This window comes from Rattus norvegicus, chromosome 15 (assembly GCF_021556685.1).
Source record: "Rattus norvegicus strain SHRSP/BbbUtx chromosome 15, alternate assembly SHRSP_T2T, whole genome shotgun sequence".
NCBI lineage: Eukaryota > Metazoa > Chordata > Mammalia > Rodentia > Muridae > Rattus > Rattus norvegicus.
Genome location: NC_141548.1, coordinates 30,029,579 through 30,054,647, shown reverse-complemented (window position 1 = coordinate 30,054,647; position 25,069 = coordinate 30,029,579). Strand labels below are relative to the sequence as shown.

The following is a 25,069-nucleotide window of genomic DNA, read 5'->3' as shown; positions in this document are numbered from 1 at the left end:
GGAACTGTATTAAAGTGTGGTAACATTGGGAAAATTGAGAACAACTGATCCAAAGCAAGATGGGAGGTAAAGACAGAATATACTCCCAGGAAGCACTTGGGAGCAGGTAACCTAGAGTGCTGAAGACGAGACCCTGTCTCAAATAAGGTAGAATGTGAAAATATGTAAATATATTACATTTTTAAAAATTTATAATATTGTAATATATGATCTACTCGGGTTGTCCTCTGACCAACATACATGCACCAAGGCACATGAATGCCTCAATTACACAGATGAACATACATAAACACTATACTCAAACATCTCACACACACAACTACACACACACCATACACAGTACTGACACTGAATATATGCCATACACATACATACACATCACAAACATCACACAGACACAAACACATAACATGCACACACAAGTATTAACATACATATCACACACAACATGGACACCCACACAGAGTACCATAAGCACACAGAAACAATCTATGTGATAAATATATATTATATATCATTTTTTAAAGATTTATTTATTATGTATACAGCATTGCACCTGCATGTACATGTGCAGGCCAGAAGAGAGCACCAGATCTCATTATAGATGGTTGTGAGCCACTATGTGGTTGCTGGGAATTGAACTCAGGACCTCTGGATGAGCAGACAGTGCTCTTAACCTCTGAGCCATCTCTCCAGCCCATTATATATCATTTTAACTTTAAAAGTTTGATGCCTATTTATAATATCCAGTGTCTCTTTAAAAGTACAGTTTTTTTGTATTTTAATATTATGTTATTTAATTTATTTTATTCATTTTTCTCTTTATTTCCATATCAAATGTTATTCCCTTTCCCAGGTTGCCCTCTGGGAACCACCTACCCCATCCACTCTCCCCCTGCTTCTCTGACAGTGTTCCCTATCTACTCTCTCCTTCCTCCCCGCCCTGGTATTCCCCTACACTGGGGCATCCAGTAGTCACAGGAACAAGGTCCTCTCCTCTCATTGATACCCAACAAGGCCACCCTCTACACATATGCAGCTGGAGCCATGGGTACCTCCATGCGTACACTTTTGTTGGTGGTTTATTCCCTGTGAACTCTGCGGTGTCTGATTGATTGATTGATTCAAAAGTACAGTTTTTAATTGTTGTCTTGTATAAAAATTTTATCATTTATTACATATATAATGTTATTATATAATGTGATATATTTCCATTATAATGTCATTACTTATAATATTATAATATATGATATAAAATAACATTATATAATATTACTACATTGTTATACATAATATAATGTGTTTAAATTATAATATGTAATGTATACATATATATAAACACACACATATAATTTTTATAGGAGCACACAATTGAAAATTGGATATTGAAAGAGACATTTTAAATAAGGTTGAACTTTTAAAGTTATACTATATTTTAATTGCAGTATTAGCATTACATCTTTGGGAACAAACAAGAAATGGAAGGTTATGGATTTACTACTGGTGTTTATGTGGTGAGAATTAAAGGGATCAACTTGTACTAGTTTTTGTCAACTTGACACAAGCGATAGTCATCTAGAAAGAAGGAACCGATACTGGAAAAATGCATTTCCACTGGCATGTAAGCAAATCTATGGAGCATTTTCTTGGTTAATGATCAAAGTGAAAGTACCAACCTCACTGTGGGTAATGGGACTCCCATTCTTGTAGTTCTGTGTTGTTTCAAAATAAGAATTCTCCTGAAACATGAGGACCAACGAGGATCAACTCAGTTAGCAGCTTCCCTCCATGGTTCTATTTCAGTTCCTGACTGTGGGTTCTTCCTTGACTTCCTGCCTTGGCTTCCGATGATGATGGCCTGTAACCTGTGAGCCAAATTAACACTTCACTCTCCAATATGGTTTTGGTCGGATTTTATTTCAGCAATAGAAAGAAAACTAGGACAGTATGTAAACCTCACTGTTTAAAGACAGACTTCCAGGAAGGACAGAAGCTTTGGTGTAGTGAGCAGGCTGTGAGAGCCCCAGGAGGTGGTGAGTGTCCCAGTCCAGATGACAGGATTAAAATGAACAGGGTCTTAAGAGGCTTGGAGGGGAGAGCTTTGATTTCACTTTCAAGCTGTCTACTCTTAATGTTTTTCGGTTTGTTATAGCTTTGTATTGTGAATATTCTATTGAATGAGCATTCATACACTGTATTATTCAGCCATTCAAGTGTAGTCTATGATTATTGTTTTACACACAGAACTATCTCAACACCATCAAATAAATTTTAACAAAGTTCCTCACCACAAAAATCAACTTCAGACCTAGGAATAGTTATGCCTGTCTTTTTCCCTCTAATTCTGCCACTGATAAAATCTTATTAATAGGTTAATAGCTATTACATATGTGGTCTGTTGCAGTTGGTTACTATCATGTGCTTTTTTGTATTTCACACTTCATTTCTTAGCAGAGGTCAATATGTCATTTTTTCCCATCGGTGTGACATTGCTTTCCATGGGTTGGCTACATATTTTCCAGTCATCTACTGGCAGCCACTGGATTATTCCGACTTTGTGAAGTTATGGGTACACAGATATGAGCACTTGTATACTACTTCTTAGGTAATACACACTCTCACTTCTCTTTAGTACATTACTAGGAAATTACTATTTTCCAAAGCAGCTTCAATATTTTTCCTTCCCATGAACAATGCATGCTTATTTAAATTCTCCAGACTTTAGGCAAAACTTGTTATATTGTCTCTATTTTATATTTTCAGTTTTACTGGGAGTGGTATTGTCTTATGGTTTTATTGCTGTGAAAAGGCAGTATGAACAAGACAACTGTTTCAATAAAAACATTTAATTGGGGCTAGCTTACAGTTAATGGACATTACAGATAATAGACAGGTAGAGCCCATTATCATCATGGTGGGAAGCCTGGTAATGCTCAGTCATGGTGGTGAAGGAGCTGAAAGTTCTGCCTCTTGATCCTCAGGCAACGAAAACAGGCTGGATGCACTTAGGACCTCAGAGCCCTATCTCCACAGTGCCATACTACCACTAACAAGACAACACTTCCTCATATAAAGCTATACATACTAATAGTGCCACTCCATATTCAAACACAGGAATCTATGTGGATGGGTGTACCTATTCAAACCACCACCTGTACAGTATACTTTGTAATTTTGTCCTTCTCTAAAAATGCAGTGTTCAACGTTCTTCCGTGTGTTTATCAAGCATTTCCATAAAATAATTAGTAGACCATCTATTTATCTTTTTGCTCATTTTAAAAACTAAGTTACTTCTCTGTGTATTACTAAGGTAAGGAGAGGCTTATGAATTGTGGTTTGAAGTGTGCTATCGGACAAAGGAATTGTCAGTACTTTGTTCCCATTGTGGGGCCATTTTCATGTTATCATTAATGTACTTTGAACCATAAAGATCATTTTATCTGTTTTCATTTTTCCTTCCCATTCCAGTAAAATACTTAAGACTTGCCTAGACCATTCACAAGAATCTACACCATTTTTGTTTACATATGGTTTATAGCTTTGCTATTTTATTTTTAATCTAGGATCCATTCAAACTTAGATTTTATGTATTGAATAAAATAGAGGTGTCATCATACTTAAATAGAGGTGTCATCATACTTTTTCACACAGGAACATCGAAATTTGTTCCCCAATTCTCAACCTCATGTAGAAAAAAGAAACAGGATAGCTTAAACTTACCTGCAAAATGAATAAAGCACAAACTTCTGGAGATATCACTATCCCTGGCTTCCAGCTCTACTGCACAGCAATAGTAATACAAACTGCTTGGTTTGGGTTTGTAAACAGACAGGCTGATCAATGGAGTCAAATAGAACACGCAAAAACATACCCACACACATATGAACACTTGATTTTTTGAAAAAGAAGCCAGATTCATGCAGTGGAAAGCTAGAGCATCTTCAACAAATAGTGCTGATCTAACTGGATGTCCTCATGTAGAAGAGTGCAAATAATTCCTATTTATCACCCTGCACAAATCTCAAATCCCAGTTGATCAAAGACCACAACATAAAACCAGATAAACTAAATCTAATAGAACAGAAAGTAGAGAGTAGCCTTAAACTTTTTGGTAAAGAGACAACTTCCTGAACACATCACCAATGACTCAGGCACTAAGATCAACAACTAAAAACTGGGACCTCATGAATCTGAAAATCTTCAGTAGGTCAAAGGACTCCTTAAATAGAACAAAATGACACTCTCCACATTGGGAAAATATCTTCACCTCCCCAGCATCTGACAAAGGATTAATATCTAAAGTATATAAGGAACTCAAGAAGGTAGACACCAACACAAATGACCCAATTTAAAAATAAGGCACAGAGCTAAACAGAACAGAGAAATCTCCTACAAATCAGAGCAACCTTGACATCCCACCTTCACCCATCAGAATGGCTAAGATCATGTAGGATGTGGAACAAGGGGAACACTCCTCCAGTGCTGCTGGGAGTGGAAACTTGTCACACCACTCTGTAAATCAATTTAGCAGTTTCTCAGAAAACTGGAAATAGTTCTATCTCAAGATCCAGCTGTACAACTCCTGGGCATAAACCCAAAAGATTCTTTACCATCCTACAAGGACACTTGCTCAACTATGTTCAAGCAGATTTATTTGTAATATCCAGAAGCTGGAAACGACCTAGATGTCCCTCAACTGAGGAATACATAAAGAAAATGTGGTTCGTTTAAACAATGGAATACTACTCAGCTATTAAAACCAAGGACATCAAAAAATTTGGAGGCAAATGGATGGAACTAAAAAATATCTTGCTGTGTGAGGTTACGCAGACCAAAAAGGAAATGCATAGTATGTACTCATTTTACATGGAGAGTAGCCATAAATTTCAGGGAAACCATATCATAATCCACAGACCCAAGGAGTCCAAATAACAAGGGAGGCTGATTGAGTCTTTCTCAGAAGAGGAAATAAAATATATATTGAAGGCGAATGAAAAGAAGGAACGGAGGGAAAAGAGCAGGAAATGGGAAATCATGTGTGGAAAAAGAGAACGGAAATCAGTGTTGGGCAGAGGTGGTGAGTGGAGAGTGGTCAGGGGGTTTTTCTAGGATGTGCCAGAGACCTGCACGGGGGAGGGGAGCAGGGGTCTGTATGTGCACCTCTAGTTGAGACTCCTAGTAGTGGGCGTATGGATCCTAAAATGGCCACTTCTTGTGCCCAGGCAGGACTACTAATGGGGGATAAAGACAGTAACCCACCCACAAAAACTTTGACCCAAAATTGTCCTGCCTACAAGATGTTCAGGGACAAAGATAGAATAGAGACAAAGGGAGGGACCAAACAGTGACTTGCCCCCAAATTGAGACCCATCCCATGGATAAGAACCAATCTCTGACACTACTAATGATGCTCTGTTATGCCTGCTGACAGGATCCTAGTATACTGTCCTCTGAGAGGCTCCACCTATCACAAACAAATACAGAGACCCACAGCCAAACATCAGATGGAGCTCATGGAGTCATGTGGAAAAGTTAGGGGACAGACTGGTAGACCCAGAAAACACAAGGTCTCTCCAAAAAAAATACAATACAAAACAAAACAAAACAACAACAGAAAAACAGAGTCAACTAACCTGAACCCTTGCGGGCTCTCAGAGACTGAGGCACCAATCAAAGGGCACACATGGTTGGCCCTAGGCCCCCTGCACATAGGTAGCAGAAGTGCATCATCATGCAGGTCTGTCAACAACTGGAGTGGCAGCTCTCCCTGAATTTGATGCCTACTGTGGATCCTGTTCCCAAAACTTGTCTGTCTTGTCTGGCCCCATTAGGAGAGGATGCACCTAGGAGGAGGAGGAGAAGGAGCCAACATAGGGCATCATATGTAATGTTTGTCTAAAATAATATATGCTATATGTAAATGAAATACATATCACACACACATATCAAGTTCTGATACTTGAAAAAATTGCTTTCTATTTTAATGATTTTCTATAGTGTCCATTAATATCCTAGTGAACATACTAAGTACCATTATTAAAAGATAAGAACCTTTGTATAATGAGTATTCTCCACCAGTTGCACTGAGATGTCTTTAGAGTGGGGGCAATCTAAATGACACCTGTCAATCAACTCTAGAGTCTTGACATCTAATTAGTTATTCTCACTAAGACATCATTCAATGCTCTAGCACTCATTGTATGTTTTAGAAACAGGATTTTAAGGTGTTTTAGAACATCTGTTTCCTAAGCATAAAATACAGGAAGCTCCTGGTCTCAGCAGAGGAAAATGCATCTGTCTCTGGCCCTGATCCCAGGTTTATGTACAGACAGGACGTGCCTGAGGAGCACTGTGCACTGACTGCACAGAAGTATGTGGCAGAGTCCCCAAGATGTGCAGCTGTGATGTTCAGCGAGAGCTGTTTGTCTTTCTTGTTCAGTAGGACAATGAATCCTTGTCCTTCTTTTACTTCTGTACTTGAGAAAATCTCCATAAGCAACTGGAGACCTGCTCCGGGCTCGTGCTTGTACCAGCAGAAATAAGAGGAAGAGCTGTCTGTGTAGGTGCAGACGATAGCGGCATTGTCTCCCTCCCGGACACTCAGGTGAGACGGGCGCTGCTCCACCTGCTCTCCTCTGCTCACACCTGTGCAAAAGGAAAGAGCAGAAGACCATGAGGCTGCCATTCTCCAGACATTGCTTTCCTTCCTACACTGATTTCAGAAAATCTGGAAAAGGCCAGTCTGCTCCACAGACTGATAACGAACACTGACAAACACCTTTTCCCCCCAAAGCTCTCACTCACAATTCAGCTGCAGCCAGAAGCACAGGAACAAAGATCCAGTCAGTGTCTTCATTGCTCTCCCTCTGGACTGTGGCCTTCAGTCAGACAGGATGCTTCTGTGATCAGCTCTGGGTCAAAGCATTGAGTCTTCTTCATCTGTCTGTACAGAGGACTGCTGATTGCAGGCTGCTCTTACGACAGGCAAGCAGAGAATCTCTTTGTGAGTTTGCAGCCACGGAGATGCTCTGCCACCTTGTGGATAGCTCCTTTCTGCTGCACCAGCTGTTCCAGTCCCCTTTATGATATTACTTTTCTTCATTTAATTTTTGATTTTATTCAAAATTTGTCTTATAGTTATAGAATGCAGAGCTGAGAACTGATTGAATGTTATCTACCTATAGCACACAGTTTAACATATTTCTATGATCTTAGAATAAATATTTCTGAGACATTCCTGACAGCTTCATGATCATACAGAATAGTTAATGCTAAGTAGAATTAGAAGACATTAAGACAGATACTCCATTAATGGATCTCACTGCTCTCCTGCCAGCCCAACCAGGATACATTGCCTGTTCAGACACTAGCCACCCCAAGATGTACAAATATGGAATTTCTGGAACCAGTGAGAACCTACACAGTGAAAAGATTTTAACACTGATAGCAATCAAACAAGACAAGTACACAGAAAATGGACACACATGAAGTGAAAGCAATGCTTTTGAGCAACTGACCCTGGAAAACACAGAGAAAGAGAGAGAGAGAAGAGAGAGAGAGAGAGAGAGAGAGAGAGAGAGAGAGAAGAAGGAGGAGGAGGAGGAGGAGGAGGAAGAGGAGGAGGAGGAGGAGGAGGAGGGAAGAGAAAGGCAGACAGTTTACACAGTAAACCATATTCCTGTCTATATAACTGCTTTTAATGTACCTAAAATGTTTTTATAATTTGTGATTTATTTTTCATTTTACTCTAAGAATTTTGAAGTTTTTCCCTGTTTGTTTTCAATGAATCATTGACTCTTTTCCCATCTCCATGTAATTGTTCAGTTTTTCTTGCTATTGACTTTTGATACTATTACACAACAATCTTATGAGAAACAAGCATTCGTTTTAATTCTTTTGTATTTGTTAAGGATTAAATTATTACCAGTAGTGTGATCTGTTTTAGAAAATGTTCCATGTGCTATTGGGAGGAACGTGTACTCTGCAGCTTTAGGTGAAGTGTTCTGTGGATGTCTGTTAGATCCATGGTGTCTTTTAATTCTGATATTTCTTTCCTCATTATTAGTTAGCATGTTCTGTGTAAAGATGAATCGGGCTCTGATGGTGTGATGGTGAGCATAGTTACCTTCCAAAGACGTGTGCATATTTTATCCATCAAATGTTAACCACCAGGCTCTCTCTCTCTCTCTCTCTCTCTCTCTCTCTCTCTCTCTCTCTCTCTCTCAATATAACTTTTAGGTTAAAAAGTTTACAGAAGACTTAAGTTTTAAAAGAAAGGTTTATAATTATAACCTTTCATTAGAATAGTAGAGAAAACCTCTTCTGGTAGGACCCACTTATACCACCTGGGAACTAAACTTCATGATTGTCCATGGGCACGTGAACCAGACCCACCAACAGCTCCCAGGAATCCCTTGAGTTTTGCTCCAGAAATCTATCATACTCAGCTTCCTACAACAAGAAAGAAACATGGATTCCTATGCTTAGGTGCCTACCTCACCCAGAAACTTAGTAAACAAGAAACACAATCCATGGGCTTCCTCCAGAAAAGGATTTGTTTCCCCTGCTTAGGTGTGCACATCTCAGAAACTATCCTCCAGTCCCTGGCCAGCCTGCTGCACTAGATCCATCTAAAACCTCTAGGAACTTCGTTCCAGCAGCCCAGGCCACAGGCTTTTGTAACAAACAGGCTACCTGACTGCTCCAGCTTGGGATAGCACATGCCATTCTGGAACATTCTGTACCAGACCCATGTGGGAAAATTACTCACCCTTAATCTTTTCCTTTACATTGTATGTGCCTCTACTAAGAAGAAAGGCAGACTGTATAAGGACCATGGGATGGAGGAGTAGTAAAGGAAGGAAAAGGAGAAGGAAGAACCATAACCAATGATGTACTGTAGATGTGAAATTCCAACACAAAAACAAGTGTAAAACCAAGATATAGGTCTACTCCACACATCACTAATCCCATACACATTGCCTGGAAGAAATTCCAGACAAAGAATTCAAAAGAGTGATTCTAAGTGTGCTTAAACAACTGAACACAGACACAAATACAGTAAAAACAAAACAAAACAAAACAAATCCAAAACAAAGCAAACAAATGAAAGAAATGAATGAAATAAGGGAGTTATCCAAGTCATGAAAACACAGTTTAACAACATAATACAATTGCTGAAGAAAACCAAACTGAAATGTTGCAGAAAATTAAACCATCAATGAAATGAGACTTTGGTGAAAAGTCTTACCAATAGAATAGATCACATAGAATATTGAACCCAAGCACTGGAGAATATGCATACGTCTCAATGTCCCATGAAAATGTTTACAGATTGACCGTGTATTATGACAGAAAGCAAGTCTCAACAAATGTAGGACATTGTAATAAAATCTTGTATTATATCTCATAGCAGTGCAATAAAGATGGCTGATAAAAGCAGTGGAAACTGCAGCAAGAGCACAAGCCATGGAGACTAAATACCACACTAGTGATTGGCAATGGAGCCAAGATGTGAAATTTTAAACCCCTAGAATTCAAAGAAAATGAAAACACAACATAACAATATCTATGGGGCACACTGAGGCATTTATAAGAAGGAAGTTTATTTATTTGTTCTATTTTGAGACAGTCTCTCTATTTCTAATCTTGGTTGTCCTGAAATTCACTATGCATTTGTGAGTTCTCATCAGGTTGGCCTCAAAGTCACAAACATCCACCTGCCACTACCTCCTGGGTGCTGGGGTTGAAGGCATGTTTACCACACCCAGCAAAGGAGATGGACCTACATCAAAACAAATTGAGAAATATCCAGTTTGTAGCTAAGTATATACTGAAAAGCCTTAGAAAGTTCTTAGAAATGACACTCCTAAAATAATAAATAGAAAGAAATAATAAAATCAGGGATGAATTTAATTAAAAGCAAGAAATGCAATTTATTTATTAAACCCAGGCTTGGTCTTTAAAAAGACTATTATGCTTTTACCCAAATTAACCCAAAGAAAGTGATAAAGTCAAAATTAATCAAAAGAAAGTGATAAAGTCAACATTAATAAAGTTATAGATGAAAAGAATACACTATAACAGACAAAAGAAATTCATAAAATCAGAAGAATGTACTACAAACATTTATGTTTAAGTCTTTTTAGAAAATCTAAAGAGAACAGATCAATTTCCTAAGACTTACCAAAGTTAAATCAAAATGAAGTAAAAACATTGAACAAGACATTTACAATCTACAAGATGAAAGCTGTAATTAAAATCCCCTATCCAGGAAGGGAAAAGACATATGCTGTTAATCCTACAGTAGGAAGACAGAGACAGTTGAATAACTCTGAGTTACAAGCCAGCCTTGTCTACATAGCATGTTCCAGGACAGTGAGTGCTACAACACAGAAAGACTTTGTCAAAACAAAACACAACAAAAACTAAACCAAACAAACAAAATCCTTTCTTCATCTAGAAAAAGACAAAGGCCAGATGAATTCAGCACAGAGTTCTATTAGACCTTCAGAGAACTGACACTGTATTCCTCAAATTATTCCATAAATCCACAAGAAAGGGATATTTCTAAATTCTTTTAATGAATGCAGTATTACCCTGATACCAAATCCAGTAAAAAAAGTTAACAAAAAGAAAAAAATTTGACAAATTTCCATAATGCACATACAAGCAAAAACTCTCAATGAAGGACTTTCAAATCAAACTTAAGAACTCTTCAAAAAAGAACACATCAACCGTGATAGACAGGCTTTCTCCTACAAACTATAATTAGATCCTTATATGTCACTCTGAACAAAGCTCAATTCCAAGTGTATCGAGAGCCTCAGCATAAGACCTGACATCCTGAACTATTAGAAGGGAAAGTAGGGAATTTGCTTCAACTTAAAGGCACTTGCTGAACAGGGCTCCAGTGGCACAGGCACCAAGACTGTCAATCAATGATCAGGACTCTGTGAAACTGAAACCTCTATACCGCACAGAAGACCATCATGTGAGTGAAGAGGCAGCCTAGGGAATGGAGACACCTTTCTCAGATACATACTGCTGAAGACAAGTACGAAAGAGCAAGACAGAAACAACCTAATAAAAATGGGATTTGAAATAAAGATAGTTTTTAAAGGAAGAAATACAAATATAAATTTTTTTATATATCAAAATCATTACCCATCAGAGAAAAGAAAATTAAAGCTAATTTTTTTGTTTTTTTTCTTGGATATTTTATGTATTTACATTTCAAATGTTATCTCCTTCCCTCCTCCTCCTATACTTCCTCCTCCTCCCCCTGCTTCTATGAGGATGTTCCCACTCCAACCCACCCACTTCAACCTCAACACCCTGGCATTCCCCTAAATTGGGGAAACAAGACTTCACAGAACCAAGGGCTTTTCCCCCCTATTGATGCTGAACAATGCCATTCTCTGCTACATATGCGGCTGAAGACATGGGTCTCTCTATGTGGACTCATTCGTTGGTGGTTTAGCCCTGGGAGCTCTGGTGGGATCTGGTTGGTTTATATTGTTGTTCTTCCTATGGGGTTGCAAACCCCTTCAGCTTCTTTAGTCTTTCCTCTAACTCCTCCACTGGGGTCCCCATGCTTTGTCCAGTGGTTAGCTGCAAGCATCCTCATCTATTTCAGTAGGGTTCCGGCAGAGTCTCTCAGGAGACATCCATATCAGGCTCTTGTCAGCAAATACTTTTTGGCAGCAGCAATAGTGACTTAGTTTGGTGGCTAAATATAGAATGGATCCCCAGGTGGGGCAGTCTCTGGATGACCTTTTCTTCAGCCCCTGCTCCACTCTTTGTCCCTGTATTTCCTCCCGTGAGTATTTTGTTCTCTGTTTTAAGAAGGATTGAAATATACACATTTTGGCCTTCTGTCTTTTTGAGCTTCATATGATCTATGAATTTTTTCGTAGGTGTTCCAAGCTTTTGGCTAATATCCACTTATCAGTGAGTGCATACCAGGTGTGCTCTTTTGTACTGGGTTGCCTCACTCAGGATGGTATTTAAATTAAAACTGTTTTAAGCTTTAGTTTTATTCCAGTCAGAATGGCAAAGAGAAAAATGACAGATGATGATATGGAGTCAGGGGGATTCTTAATCACTTTTGGTAGTGTAAACTAGTGTCACCACTATGGAAACTAATGTCAGTGTTACTCAGAAAAGTTAAAATAGCCCAACCATATGATCCAGCTATACCACTTCAGGACAGATTCTCAAAGGACACTATATCCTTACTACAAAGATAACTGTTTATCCCTGTTCATTGCTACACTGGTTGCAATAGCTAGGACGTGGAAACAGAGTAAGGGTCCATTAGTGACTGAATGGATAATTGGCTGTGATACATGCACAAGATTATACAATCAAGCCATCCAAAATTACCACATAGATGGGGGGAAGGCTCATGGAGTCAGTATTCTTCAGTCATGTTGCCATGGACATCTACCAATGATCTAGGACATGGTTCCACATTCATCCACATACTGAAAATTCTAAGTAGACTCAGTAGCTCTAAACAAAGATAGGACTTGAGGTTTATGGGGAGGGTGTTATGAGTTGAATAGGAGAGGGTTTAGAAATTGGGGAATGAGGACTGAATTTGATTAAACATAAGTTATATATTATGACATTCACAAGTCACAACTAAAAGATAGACAAGATAAAAATAAAGCAGGAGAATCATTAACTTTTTTGGTTCTTTTTTTTTTTTTTTTTTTTTTTTTTTTTTTCGGAGCTGGGGACCGAACCCAGGGCCTTGCGCTTCCTAGGCAAGCGCAGAATCATTAACTAAACAAACTAATGTTAACGATGCACCTCAAGGTCCTAGAGAAAGAAAGAAGCAAAACCTCAAAACAGAAGGAGTAATAGAACAGAAGTAATTATAATGCAGAACATGAAATGGAAGGTATAGGACAAAAATTAAAAATAAAACAAAGATAGTTTGTTAAAGGAAAAGATTGAAAATCCTTATCCTCATTAACCAAGAGATGGACTAACACAAATTCATAAAGCTATAGGTAAAATGGGTGGTATAAGAGTTATACATAAATCCTGTGGGCTGTTAAGGCTGTTTATTTTAAAACTATACTCTAAGAAGCTGAAAATATAAAAGTAGATGAAAATATAAAAGTAGATAATTTCCTGGAGATATATATATATATATATATATATATATATATATATATATATATATATATATATGAATTGCCGGATTTACTTCAGGAAGACCTAAACCACATAAATAGATCCATAGCAGGCAATGAAAGCGAAGCAACCAGAGCCTCCACACAGAGAAATGGTCAGGACAGGACACCGAATGCCAGATTCTCCCAGAACTTTAACAAACTATAACCATGCTTTTCAACATGTTCCATTTGTAGAAACTGAAGGAAATCTATGAAAATATCCTGTGATATCTGCTTTACCTGCTACAAAACTCAAGTCACACACACACACACACACACACACACACACACACACACACCAGTGGAATTGGACTTTAGGACTTAGAAGTAAAACAACACAACTCTAGCACATGCAATGGTGAAAAGACATTTTCTTCAGTAAATGGTGCTGGTGAAAAACAGATTATGTAGAAGAATGAAATGATGGCTGTCACCCTCTGCAAAATTAAGTACAAATTAACCAAATTTAAGACAAGACCTTCAAACACTAATTACTGAAAAGATAAGACAAGGGAAATCACATTAAGAATATACCAGTTTTTTTTTTTTTTTACTATGATTGTATCTTATGTACATTCTGGTTTTTGTTAGAATTGCAAGTTTTACAAGATTAATTCATGTAAACCAACACAATTTCAAAGCCATTTTTCATAGACAAAGAGAAAAAAAACGATCTACAAAATTTGTATGGAGGTACAAAAGACCAAAGAGAGCTAAAGCGATCACAAACAACAAAGATGGTGAGGGAGTTACAGATTTCAAATGTACTACAGAACCAAACAATTAAAATGGCAGGATGAAGATGTATAGACATAATTTCACTGGGGATCCAAGATTAAAGGAGTCAATGGTGAACAGCAGGGAGTGGCCTTTAATGAGGGTGCAGCCTCAGCAGAAGTAGAGACTCTGACATGTTGAAGACATTAGGACTTGGGACTGTGGGACAGTCAGTCATCAGGGACAGTGGCAGCTGTAGGGTGGACACACCTTGAGCCTATGAAAGAAGCCACATGTGCTGTGCATGGCAAACTGTTGAAGTGGAGATAGCCAAGCCCCTTGGAGCTCAGAAAATCATGAGTGAGTTCCAGACACCAAACAATGAGCATTCACGCTGGTGGGCTTATCTTTAATCTGATTGTAGCTGTTCCCTTGTTTTAATTTGTTCTTATTGTGCAAGAATCCATCCTTAAGATATTAAGTTGGATTTTAACAGCGTTTAAAAGGTCTCTGAAGATGTGAATTGTTTAAAGACTGTGAACATTTTAAAGTCATACTCTGTTATATATTGTAACAGTAACATGAAATCCTAGGAATCATCAAGAAAGGAAAGGTTATGACTTAGTACTGGTATGTTTACGTCAAATTGACAAGTGTTCCACTGGGGCATTTATATTAGGCAACTCAATACAATCTACAGTCATTTGGGAAGAAAAAAAAACTTTAACTGAGCAATCTCTTCACTCAGAATGGCGTCTAACCATATCTGTGTAGTGTTATCTTGATTAATAATGTCTGTGAGCAGGCCCAGTCACTATAGGTAGTCCTCCTTGGACAGGTGGTCCTGTCTTCTCTAAGAAAGCTGGTGGGCCAGAAAGCCAGAAAGCAAAATTTTTCTATTATCTCTGCTTCAGTTCTGGCCTCCTGCCTTGAGTTTCTGCCTTAGATTCCTTGTAGGACAGGCTATAATTGGCAAGGTGGAATAATCCCTTGTTGATGTTATTTTTATCACAGCAACAGAGACACAAGCTAGGACAAAATGTTTATGTTTATTCCCATAGGCTGCTGGTGGTGTCAAAAAGCTTCTTTTTGCGTTGGGCACCATTCAATGCAGAAATCAAAGAACGAAAAATAAACAACTGAGAGTGTTCAACCCTAACTGGGACATTTTTATTAGCCTCTCTGATAAAGGCTCACGGAACATTCAAGAAAAGGAGGTAGAACAAATATCAAAGCTGGGTGTTGGTGGCACGCACCTGTAATTCCAGTACTTAAGTCAGGTTAATCTCTGAGTTTGAGGCCAACTTGATCTACAAAGCAAGTTCCAAAACAGCTGGGGCAACAGAGAAAAACCCTGTCTCAAAATATTGTGAAAAAATAGATAGATTAGGTAGATAGACAGACAGACAGGGAGGTGGGGAAGTAGATATAGAGACAGAGATCTGAGAGCCCGAAGATAGGAAGGATTGCTGGGGATTGCTGTTTTTCCAACATGACATGGCTGTCATAGTTATGAATTCCTAGCATATGTGATTTCTTACATGACCTTTCCTTACATGAAACTAAGCCAGCCAAATATGCTACATGAATAGGGAACTGCTTCGTGGGCCTCACTCCATGCAAAGGACTATTGTCAGCTGATAACTTCTGGAGAATGGCAAATAACTCTTCTTTGAAGATGTAGGCATTTGTAGGTTTCCCGTGCACACACCAATATAAATATTGACCAGACTTCGTGGAATTGGTATCTGTTGCTATGACCACAACAAACAAACAAAGCAACAACTTGGGAAAGAAAAAAGCTTTATCTTAGTTTATAATTCCAGATGATAGTCTATCCCTGAGAGAAGTCAGTGCAGACACTTGAAAGCAGCCCTGCCTGCTATTTTATCCAGTATTACCTCTGGCCACTTTCCAGCCAAAAGGATAGAGCATGAACAAAGATGCTGTTTACTATCTGTCCTGCAGGTCACCTTGTATACAGAGATTTCTTAGACAATGTAGGACCATCTGCCTAGGATGATCTGGCCCATAATGGGCTGGACCTCCCAGCAGTTATTAACAAACAAGACAATTTCCAAAGACAAATCTCTGAAGGTCCCCATTCAAATAGGACAAATATTCACAATTCATCAAAATACAAAGAATAAGGTGATAAAAGCTGCAAGCAGAGGTAGAATCAGTTTCCTCCAGCAACAAACTCCCACATAGGTTTTCCAATCCTGTCTCATCAGGCCTAAACACATGTACATATGAACAATACCAAATGGATTCAGTAGGTTGCATGTACTATACATGTATATGTGTATGTACATGATGTATATATATATATATGATGCATATGTATATGATGTATCTGTACATGAGGTATATATATGTGTGTATGTGTAAATATAATGTATGTATACATATATATGGAGAAAAGGGAGAGACAAATGCAGACTGGGAACATTTGGAGGAAGATCACACTAGCAGGAGTAGGGATGGAACAGGGATGGTGCTGAGGTAAATATGAGTAAACGATGATATATTTGGATGAAAATGTCATAAAAACACATTATTGGGCACACTGACTAAAATAATTAAGATTCTCTTAGTGACTATAATTTCTCCCCCTGTGAGAACTCTAACAAATACTTAATTGCACGGAGCCGTATTGGATTTGGGCCTAGCCGCTTTTTGACTGCATGGCTCAAAGTGGCTAGGTGACTTTGGGCTGTTTGGCCACAGAGACTCACCCCTAAGATGACTGCATTAAGTCTTAAGATTGTTGAATTAGGGCTGGAGAGATGGCTCAGTGGTTAAGAGCACCCGACTGCTCTTACAGAGGTCCTGAGTTCAATTCCCAGCAACCACATGGTGGCTCACAACCATCTGTAAAGAGATCCGATGCCCTCTTCTGGTGTATCTGAAGACAGCTACAGTGTACTCATATATAATAAATGAATAAATAAATCTAAAAAAAAAAAAAAAGATTGTTGAATTAAAGCCTCTCCCATGAATTTACGGCACAGGAAGATAACATTCTAGGGATGCCTCAGCTCCCTTAGCAGATACCTGTTACCTCCTGAATCAACACCCAGTGTCTCCACCACCTGACCTCATCGTCTACCGCCTGACCTCTTTGCCTCCAGCTATCACTACCTGTATCCGCACCTCCCCCTCCTCTGTGTTTCACAAAGGACACTCCCCCTACCTGAAAGCCTTAAAAGCTGTAACATTCACCCCAATAAACAAGACCTTGACAACAGAACTTTTGCTTGGTCTCCTTCTTCTCTTCACCCCCATTTTGGCCCACAGGTAGAAAGCCTCTTCGGGACCCTGAATAACTGGGTCCCCGCTGGCAGGGACACTTAATTGCAAAGGACTGCAGCGAAGCACAGATGTGTCGTTCATTAAGACAGCATCACAACAAGAGCACAGGAAACCCAGGCTGTGATGGGCATTTTGTGGCACTTGACAAGCATTCTTTTCCTCATACACACAATTTCCTTTTGTGTAATTGACTTTTTACACTTTTTGACATGGGTTACTAAGAATTGGCAGCCATCATAGCGAAATTTGCAGTAGATATTAAGAATAATCATATGCAGGAATGAGGAAATCAAGCACAAAATTCGTGAAGCAGTCTGCTCAAGTCCCCTCAGCTACTAAGTGCAGAACTGAACCCAAGCCCTATTCTCCTGAACATTGCTATGCTGTCCCAGGACGGGAGATTCAACAACTTTGGCATGTCTGCTAAGTACTAAACAAGAAAGCACATGGAACCACACAGCTCAGAAGCGCCCCTACTTCAAAAGCTTAACTGGATTTGCTTACCATGTACTCCATACAGACTAACAGGCATGCTCTGAAGTTCCAGTGTCTCTCATAAGAAAAACTCATAGAGTCTTCTGAGGTCTGTTTGACAGTGCAACCTAATGACAGCTTTCATGGCTTCTCACAGATATCTGTGATCAGTCTCCCATCCTACTGCCAATGGGGAAACTGTTCATTAAGTTGGAAGGGTAGACGGAAGATATACGGCAACAAGAGCTCACTAGGATACACTACCAATGAAAGAGCGTACCCCTAAACAGGGAGCCACGTCTCTTGCTCCGATCGCGGGGTGGGGTGCCCCCAGGAATCACGAGTAGCCGTCTTGATGTAACAGCAAGAGGTAGCTTTATTAGCGGGATCCCGGGTCGATATGTATCCCACACAGGAGACAGAGGAATCGACCCTGAGCCTCCAGACTCGGGGGTTTATATAGGGGAGGTTAGGAGCATTCGTGCGGTTACACATGATTGGTCATTTCAAATGGTGCACAGTTACTTTTGGCGCGAAATTACATCAGCAAGGAGTACGTGCTCTCTAGCAGCTCGGCAGGCAGGTAGGGTGGCTCATCTCACTCAGGGGGGTGAAGGAAGGGGAAGGGGTGGCTACAGATGGTCAATGTCCTTGGGGCTGATAGCTGGTTTGGCAAGTCCTATCTCTGGCTCTCCCTCAGGCATGTCTGGCCCTGCACATCCGGACTCTGACAATGAGTAACCTTTTAAAAACTCTAGTTCTACATTAATAAACTCTAGTTCTACACCTACAGCAGCTTCTTCTCCATCAGTGCATTGTTCCTAGATCTCAGGATATTTCTGTAGTATGAAGAAGGTCAACATATAGCATGAATTTCACTTAGCAAAGAAAAATGCCCCACCTTGGACAACAAGGCAAGCCCCATACCTTAAGTAGTCTTCTGCTAACCAGCCAGTGCAGAATATAGATGAGTCATACTTGGCACTGCTACATGAATCACCATTGTATCTGACAGCTGTAGATAAAATATAACCTTCTTCCTGGATCCTCCCCTGCCATGATTGTCACAAAATTCTAACTTCAAATCAGCAATGATAGCTACTGCTACCACGAGGTGTTCTTCCAATTTAATTCATGAGCACTAGAGGTCAGCCAGGAGCTCAGCTCAAATATCAAATACTTCAGTTAGACCTCTGGTGGTAGATTTGGTCAAAAACATTTTTTCTTTGTCAGAACAAACACTGTGTGATAATTTTTTGGATATTTTTTATTTACATTTCAAATGTTATCTCCTTTCTCCCACCCAACCACCCAACACTTCCCACCTCCCTCCCTGTTCTGATATTCCCCTACACTGGGGGGTCTAGCCTTGCCAGGACCAAGGGCTCCTACCTTTGGTGCCCAACAAGGCCATCCTCTGAATTTGCAGAGGAGACATGGGTCTGTCCATGTGTACTCTTTGGATGGTGATTTAGTCCCTGGGGGCTCTGGTTGGTTGGTATTGTTGTTCTGGGGTTGCAAGCCCCTTCAGCTCCTTCAATCCTTTTTTCTAACTCCTCTAATGGGGAACCCATTCTCAGTTCAATGATTGACTGTGAGCATTCGCCTCTGTATTTGTCATGCTCTCACAGAGACTCTCAGGGGACAGCTATATCAGGCTACTGTCAGCATGCACTTCTTGGCATCAGCAATATTGTGTGGGTTTGGTGGCTGTATGGACATGGACTGGATCCCCAGGTGGGACAGTCTCTGGATGGCCTTTCCTTCAGCCTTTGCTCCAAACTTTGCCTCCGTATCTCTTCCTGTGAATGTTTGTTCCCCCTAAGGATGGATGTATCCGCACTTTGGTCATCCTTCTTCTTGAACTTCATGTGTTCTGTGGATTGTATTTTGGGTAATTCAAACTTTTGGGCTAATATCTACTTAGCAGTAAGTGTATACCGTGTGTGTGTGTGTGTGTGTGTGTGTGTGTGTGTGTGTGTGTGTTTCTTTTTTTGTGTGTGATTGGGTTACCTCACTCAGGATATTTTCTAGTTCCATCCATTTGCATATGAATTTCATGGTCATTGTTTTTAATAGCTGAGTAATACTCCATTGTGTAGATGTACCACATTGTCTGTATCCATTCCTCTGTTGAGGGGCATCTGGGTTGCTTCCAGCTTCTGGCTATTATACGTAAGGCTGTTATGAACATAGTGAAACATCTGTACTTGTTATATGTTGGAGCATCTTTTGGGAATATGCCCAGGAATGGTATAGCTGAGTCCTTAGGTAGTACTGTGTCCAATTTCCTGGGATATCGAATCACTGAGAGGCACCCAAAGAAATGTTCAACATTCTTAGTCATCAGGGAAATGCAAATCAAAACAACCCTGAGATTCCACCTCACCCCAGTCAGAATGACTAAGATAAAAATCTCAGGTGACAACAGATGCTGGCGAGGATGTAGAGAAAGAGGAACACTTCTCCGTTTTTGGTGGGATTTCAAGCTGGTACAACCACTCTGAAATCCATCTAGAGGTTCCTTAGAAAATTGGAAACAGTGCTACCTGCGGAGCCAGCTATACCACTCCTGAGGAACCGTTAAAAAGGACAACTACTAACAAATTCATAGGATATTACACTTATTTATTCATTAAAACGTTCTTTAAATTTGTGTCCTTGTTGACTTCTCAGGCTTTTGCTTCTTACAGTAAAGAACATAAATTTTGCGTCTGCTAAGATTCTGTCGCTTGCATTCAGTGAGTTCTCTGAGTGCACATTGGCTTCCCTTCCCTGCCTGGGATTCTCCTGCCAAATTCACAGAGATGGACTTGCAGAATCTCTTGCTCTGAAGTTTCCTTGTTGGTTTTTAATTTAGGAAGACTTGCCAAAGTCACAGTGAAACATTGAAGTCTAAGATCATTACTGATTAGGGACACATGTGACATTTTCTGTCAATTAGAGTTTATTTTGTTGAACCGGGAGCCATGCTCCGTGTACTCACATACACAAGACTTGCCCTCTGTGGCTATGCAGTGGCTCTCCTCAGCTCTCTGACTAGCTGTGGCCTGAAGTCTCCTTTGTCAAATATGAGACGTGCAGTGCCATGTTTACAGCTGTCAATTACTTCCGATGCTGATCTCTATGGTTTGACTTTCAGTGTTTGATGTCCTTAGCTATGGGAAGTGTTTCCTGGAGACACAGATAGTATTCTTTGTTAATGCCCCCCAGGTAGCCTATGGTTTTTAATTGGTGAATTGAAGTTATTTACCTCCTTTATCATGTACAGTTTATGCAAATTACCTAGAAACAGGACCTGGAACATACACTCCCTAATTAAAAGCAGTCACTGCTTTAGCAGAGGACTTAGATTCAGTGCCTGACATCCACGTGGTAAATCCTTTCCTCCAATAACGCCAATTTCCAGAATCTAATATCCCTTTCTGGCCTCCATGAGCACCAGACTTCACCCAGTACACATATATACATGCTGACAAAAAGGTTACACACATGATATTAAAAAATAATCTTTAAAAACATATCTGGAAACACATTACTCAGAATTTCCTTCTCCATGTTGCTATGTTTTGGGGGTGGACATGGAAAAGGCAGCTGTAGAAGACTCAAGAAACAGGTGTGATATATTTAATTATTTTTATATAGCCCTGCAGATTCAGGCCCCATAAATATTTGATGTCCATTAGATTCCAGCTCACTTTACCATTAACTCTCTACTCCTCACTTCTACAGCTTTTCTTTATTCAGGTCGAGTCTGTGTGTATCACGTTGGCAAATGGCATGACTTCTGATGCTCCCCCAAACCAGAGGGACTGAGGAGGTGAGGGAAGTTTATCCTTCTAGATTCCATTGGCTTTATGGGTCTCACTGAATTCTCACAAATCTCAGAACAGCCAGGTGCTATGCTCATGTACCTGTCCTCCCCAACTGCTGACCTTCAGTACCTCAGGCTCAGTACTAGACACAAAGATAAAGATTGGTGGGGTAACCCAGTCACCACCAGTATTTCATGGAGAGAAATCCTTATAGTCTGTCTCTGACTACTACATTCATGCTGGATCTCCTTCTCTGAGTGCAACTTTCTTCAGGAAATTATGTTCTTTGCTATTCCAGATGCCTCCTCTGAGGTTTGTGCTGTTAACAAATTAAAGAGAAACTTCAAATTATTGCGGTGCAAGATTCCCAAGTGCAGAAAATATTACACATATTCTCAGTGGTCTATTTTTAACTCTGTTTTAAGACAATGTAGTATAGAAAGCCGCTCACCATAATTCTTTCTCAATCGCATGGTCTGAGGTTTTACTTAGAAACACAGTTCTGATGCAGACACAGACGGAGCATCCACAGTTGAGATCTTCTTGTTCAGGATGTGCAGGTGTGCGTCTCAGCTGGGCTCCCTCCCTCAGAGGGTCTCTGCTTAAGTAGCCCCAGTTTTTGTTCAGCTTTTGCTGTCACTTCAAACACTGTGTCAATTCACTGAGAGCACAGAAATACTTCCCCAAATCCTCTGGCTGAGAGGCTGAAATGACAAGGCTGATGGACTTGAGTGATTGCTGGAAGACTACAGAATAGCGGCCACTCCTCTCCTCTGCAGTAGAAGAAATTTGGTGAATAAGGAAAACCATTTCTCCACTAAGAAGCTGCTTGTACCAAAAAAGATAATATACGACATAACTTGTCTCATATGAACAGTCCAGGGTGATGTCTTCCCCCTCCTGCCTGCTTGCTGTTGACTGGACCTGAGTCACTTTCTGGGCCACATTACATCCTGCAAAACAATCAAAAGAATGAATTAAAAGCTTATCCTGTGGCAGTGTAAAGCAAACCTTGTTGGAATTGGGCACCTTAGGACCCAAAGAGAAAGCTAACTGAATACACATTGTGATGGCTTCCCTCAAATCCTTTTTGCCCCTCGTATCTATAGGAACTGTCATATTCCTGGGGCATTGTTTCCTGTTGGATACTCTTAGTTATACGTGATGCATCATACCAGACAAAGCCAAGACCACCAGCACACAGAGCAGGCTCCGAGGAGGCATGTGGCACTTGTCCTTCTGCATGAGTGTGTCCGTTCTGCCTCAGCTCAGCTCTCAATCTGAGCAACAGGCAGTGTGCACATGAACTGCCTGTGTGTCTTTCCTCAAGCAGGAAATGGGGTTTTGTGTGAACATAGGCCACAAGTTCCGTACACAGTGATCAAATGTGTAGCTTACCACAGACCTTTACTTGCTTCCTTGTTTTTCTTAGTAGTCAAAAGAGGCATCACTTAGAAAAGCGAGCTTCAGAAAACTCCTGCCTGCTGAGGGTGTAGCTGCTTTACACACGTGGGTGCTATTCTGTTGTCATATTAAGCTTAATAAAGTAAAAACGTTCTCAAGGATCTCATAAATTACCCCATAAACCTTTGGGATCTGAAATAATCTTCCTTTCTTAGTGAGTGTGTTGATCTATCCAAATTCTGCAATGAACAAAGTTAGTTTTAAATCACATGGTAAAGGATAGTAGATCAGAATTATTAAAGATCCCTCTTTGTTTATAGTCTGTAAAATAGTAAGAGGAATGACATAATAATCTTTAGAGGCTAAGTAGATGCTCAGTGTGTCAGGGGTCAGTTATGAATCATGAGTCATCTCCAGCAGTCACACATGAATTCAGTTGCTGTGGGTGCACCTGAAATCTCAGCACTAAGAAGCAGAGACGAGAGAATCCTGGAATCTCACTGGTCAGTCAGTCGGTGGGCTTCAGTCTCAGTGAAAGCCTCAACCAAAGACACCAATCAATCAATCAATCAATCAATCTAACAATTATTCAATCAATAAATGTAGAAAGCAATAGAGGAAGATACCCAATTTGACCACTGTTTTACACACACACACACACACACACACACACACACACACAAACAAACACATATGCACACAGAGAGACAGATGAACAGAGACAGAGAAACATACATACAGAGATGGGGCGGGGAAGATTGACAGACATTATACCAATAAAAAAAAAACCCTCTGTTACAAAAAATGATTAGGTTTTTAAAGTCTAACATCAAGTTTTATTCAGAAGGTATGTCATTTCTCTCCAAACAGAGAACTATACTTATTACATGTCCTTGAAGTTTCTGTCCCACTGACATGAAGGATTCCGTCTTGCTTGTTAAATTCTGTGTATTTTTAATTACAAAACGGTCTCATAATAAGCTTGCCAGGTCTCTCTGTGACTCAAACCTATTACATGTCCATGCTACACATAAACCGTCTGTACTTAGAAACATGCTAATTCCAGGTGACTTGGTGGTGGAATTTCTGTGTCCTGCTGTATCCTACTCTGAATGTAGCTCTTCATCTTCCAGGTGTAGTCGTTAATCCAAGAAGCAATCAAAAGAGAAAATGCAAACAAGGTCTCTGAAACAGTTACAGGCCTCTCTATAAGATTAAGTGATCAAAAAGCAAGTACATTGGGGACTATGGTTTGGACTCTGAGGTATCCTCCTCTGTCCATTTCACTGCTGAGAGCTGAGATCACATGCCCTGGACTGCAGTCTCTGTACTTAGCAGGAGACCATGGGAGCCACAGCAGCCTGAGGAGCTCAGGATGGCAGGGCTCTGTCCCTGCTCTAGTTCTCCACAGAGCAGGTGGATGTTCTGCTGCATGACCACAGCCTCTGAGATGTGGCTTTGGAGTACACTGGGTTTGGGTCCTGGGCTGAACAACTGGTCTTATTCTAAATGCTCCTGTGTCTTTCCTTGTGATTTATTGATAGACATACTTCCTAGTGAGGATAAAGTTTAAGATTGGTAGAGAGACAGCTCATCAGTGAACAGCACTTGCTGCTAATAATAAAGGTAGAAGCTCAGCTCCCAGGACATTTGACAAGATAAGTGTCCTGCAAAAACTCAAACTCCAGCCTTGAGGGATTGGACACCATTTTTTGTCCTTCACATGCACACAGGAGTGATCAATCATGTATATACACAAGTCTTTGTGTACTCACACAGATGTGTGTGCTAGCATACACACACACACACACACACACACACACAAACACAAAACCAACCAACCAACCAACCAACCAATCAATATAATCTTTTTTTTTTTTTTGGTTCTTTTTTTCAGAGCTGGGGACCGAACCCAGGGACTTGTGCTTCCTAGGCAAGCGCTCTACTACTGAGCTAAATCCCCAACCCCAATATAAATCTTTTAAAAAGAAAGGAGCTTAATATTCAAAAATAATAAAAAGAAGTTAGTAAATCAGGAAAATTGGGATAATGGTGTGCTTAGTTCAGAGTGGGGAGGAAGTTCAATACAGATGGTGAGAGAGAGAGAGAGAGAGAGAGAGAGAGAGAGAGAGTATAAATGCCACTGAAGATATT

At 40.0% G+C, this 25,069-nt stretch overlaps 1 long non-coding RNA gene across 1 annotated transcript; it reads right to left on the bottom strand.

Moving 5' to 3' along the window:
• Positions 1–20,303: 20,303 nt before the first annotated feature.
• LOC148000937 (uncharacterized) lies at positions 20,304–22,105 on the bottom strand. The gene is made up of 3 exons (XR_015638754.1): positions 21,963–22,105; positions 21,611–21,830; positions 20,304–20,870 (listed from the first exon to the last, which is right to left on the bottom strand). It is a non-coding gene; the product is annotated as an uncharacterized LOC148000937 (long non-coding RNA).
• Between the last annotated feature and the right edge of the window lie 2,964 nt (positions 22,106–25,069).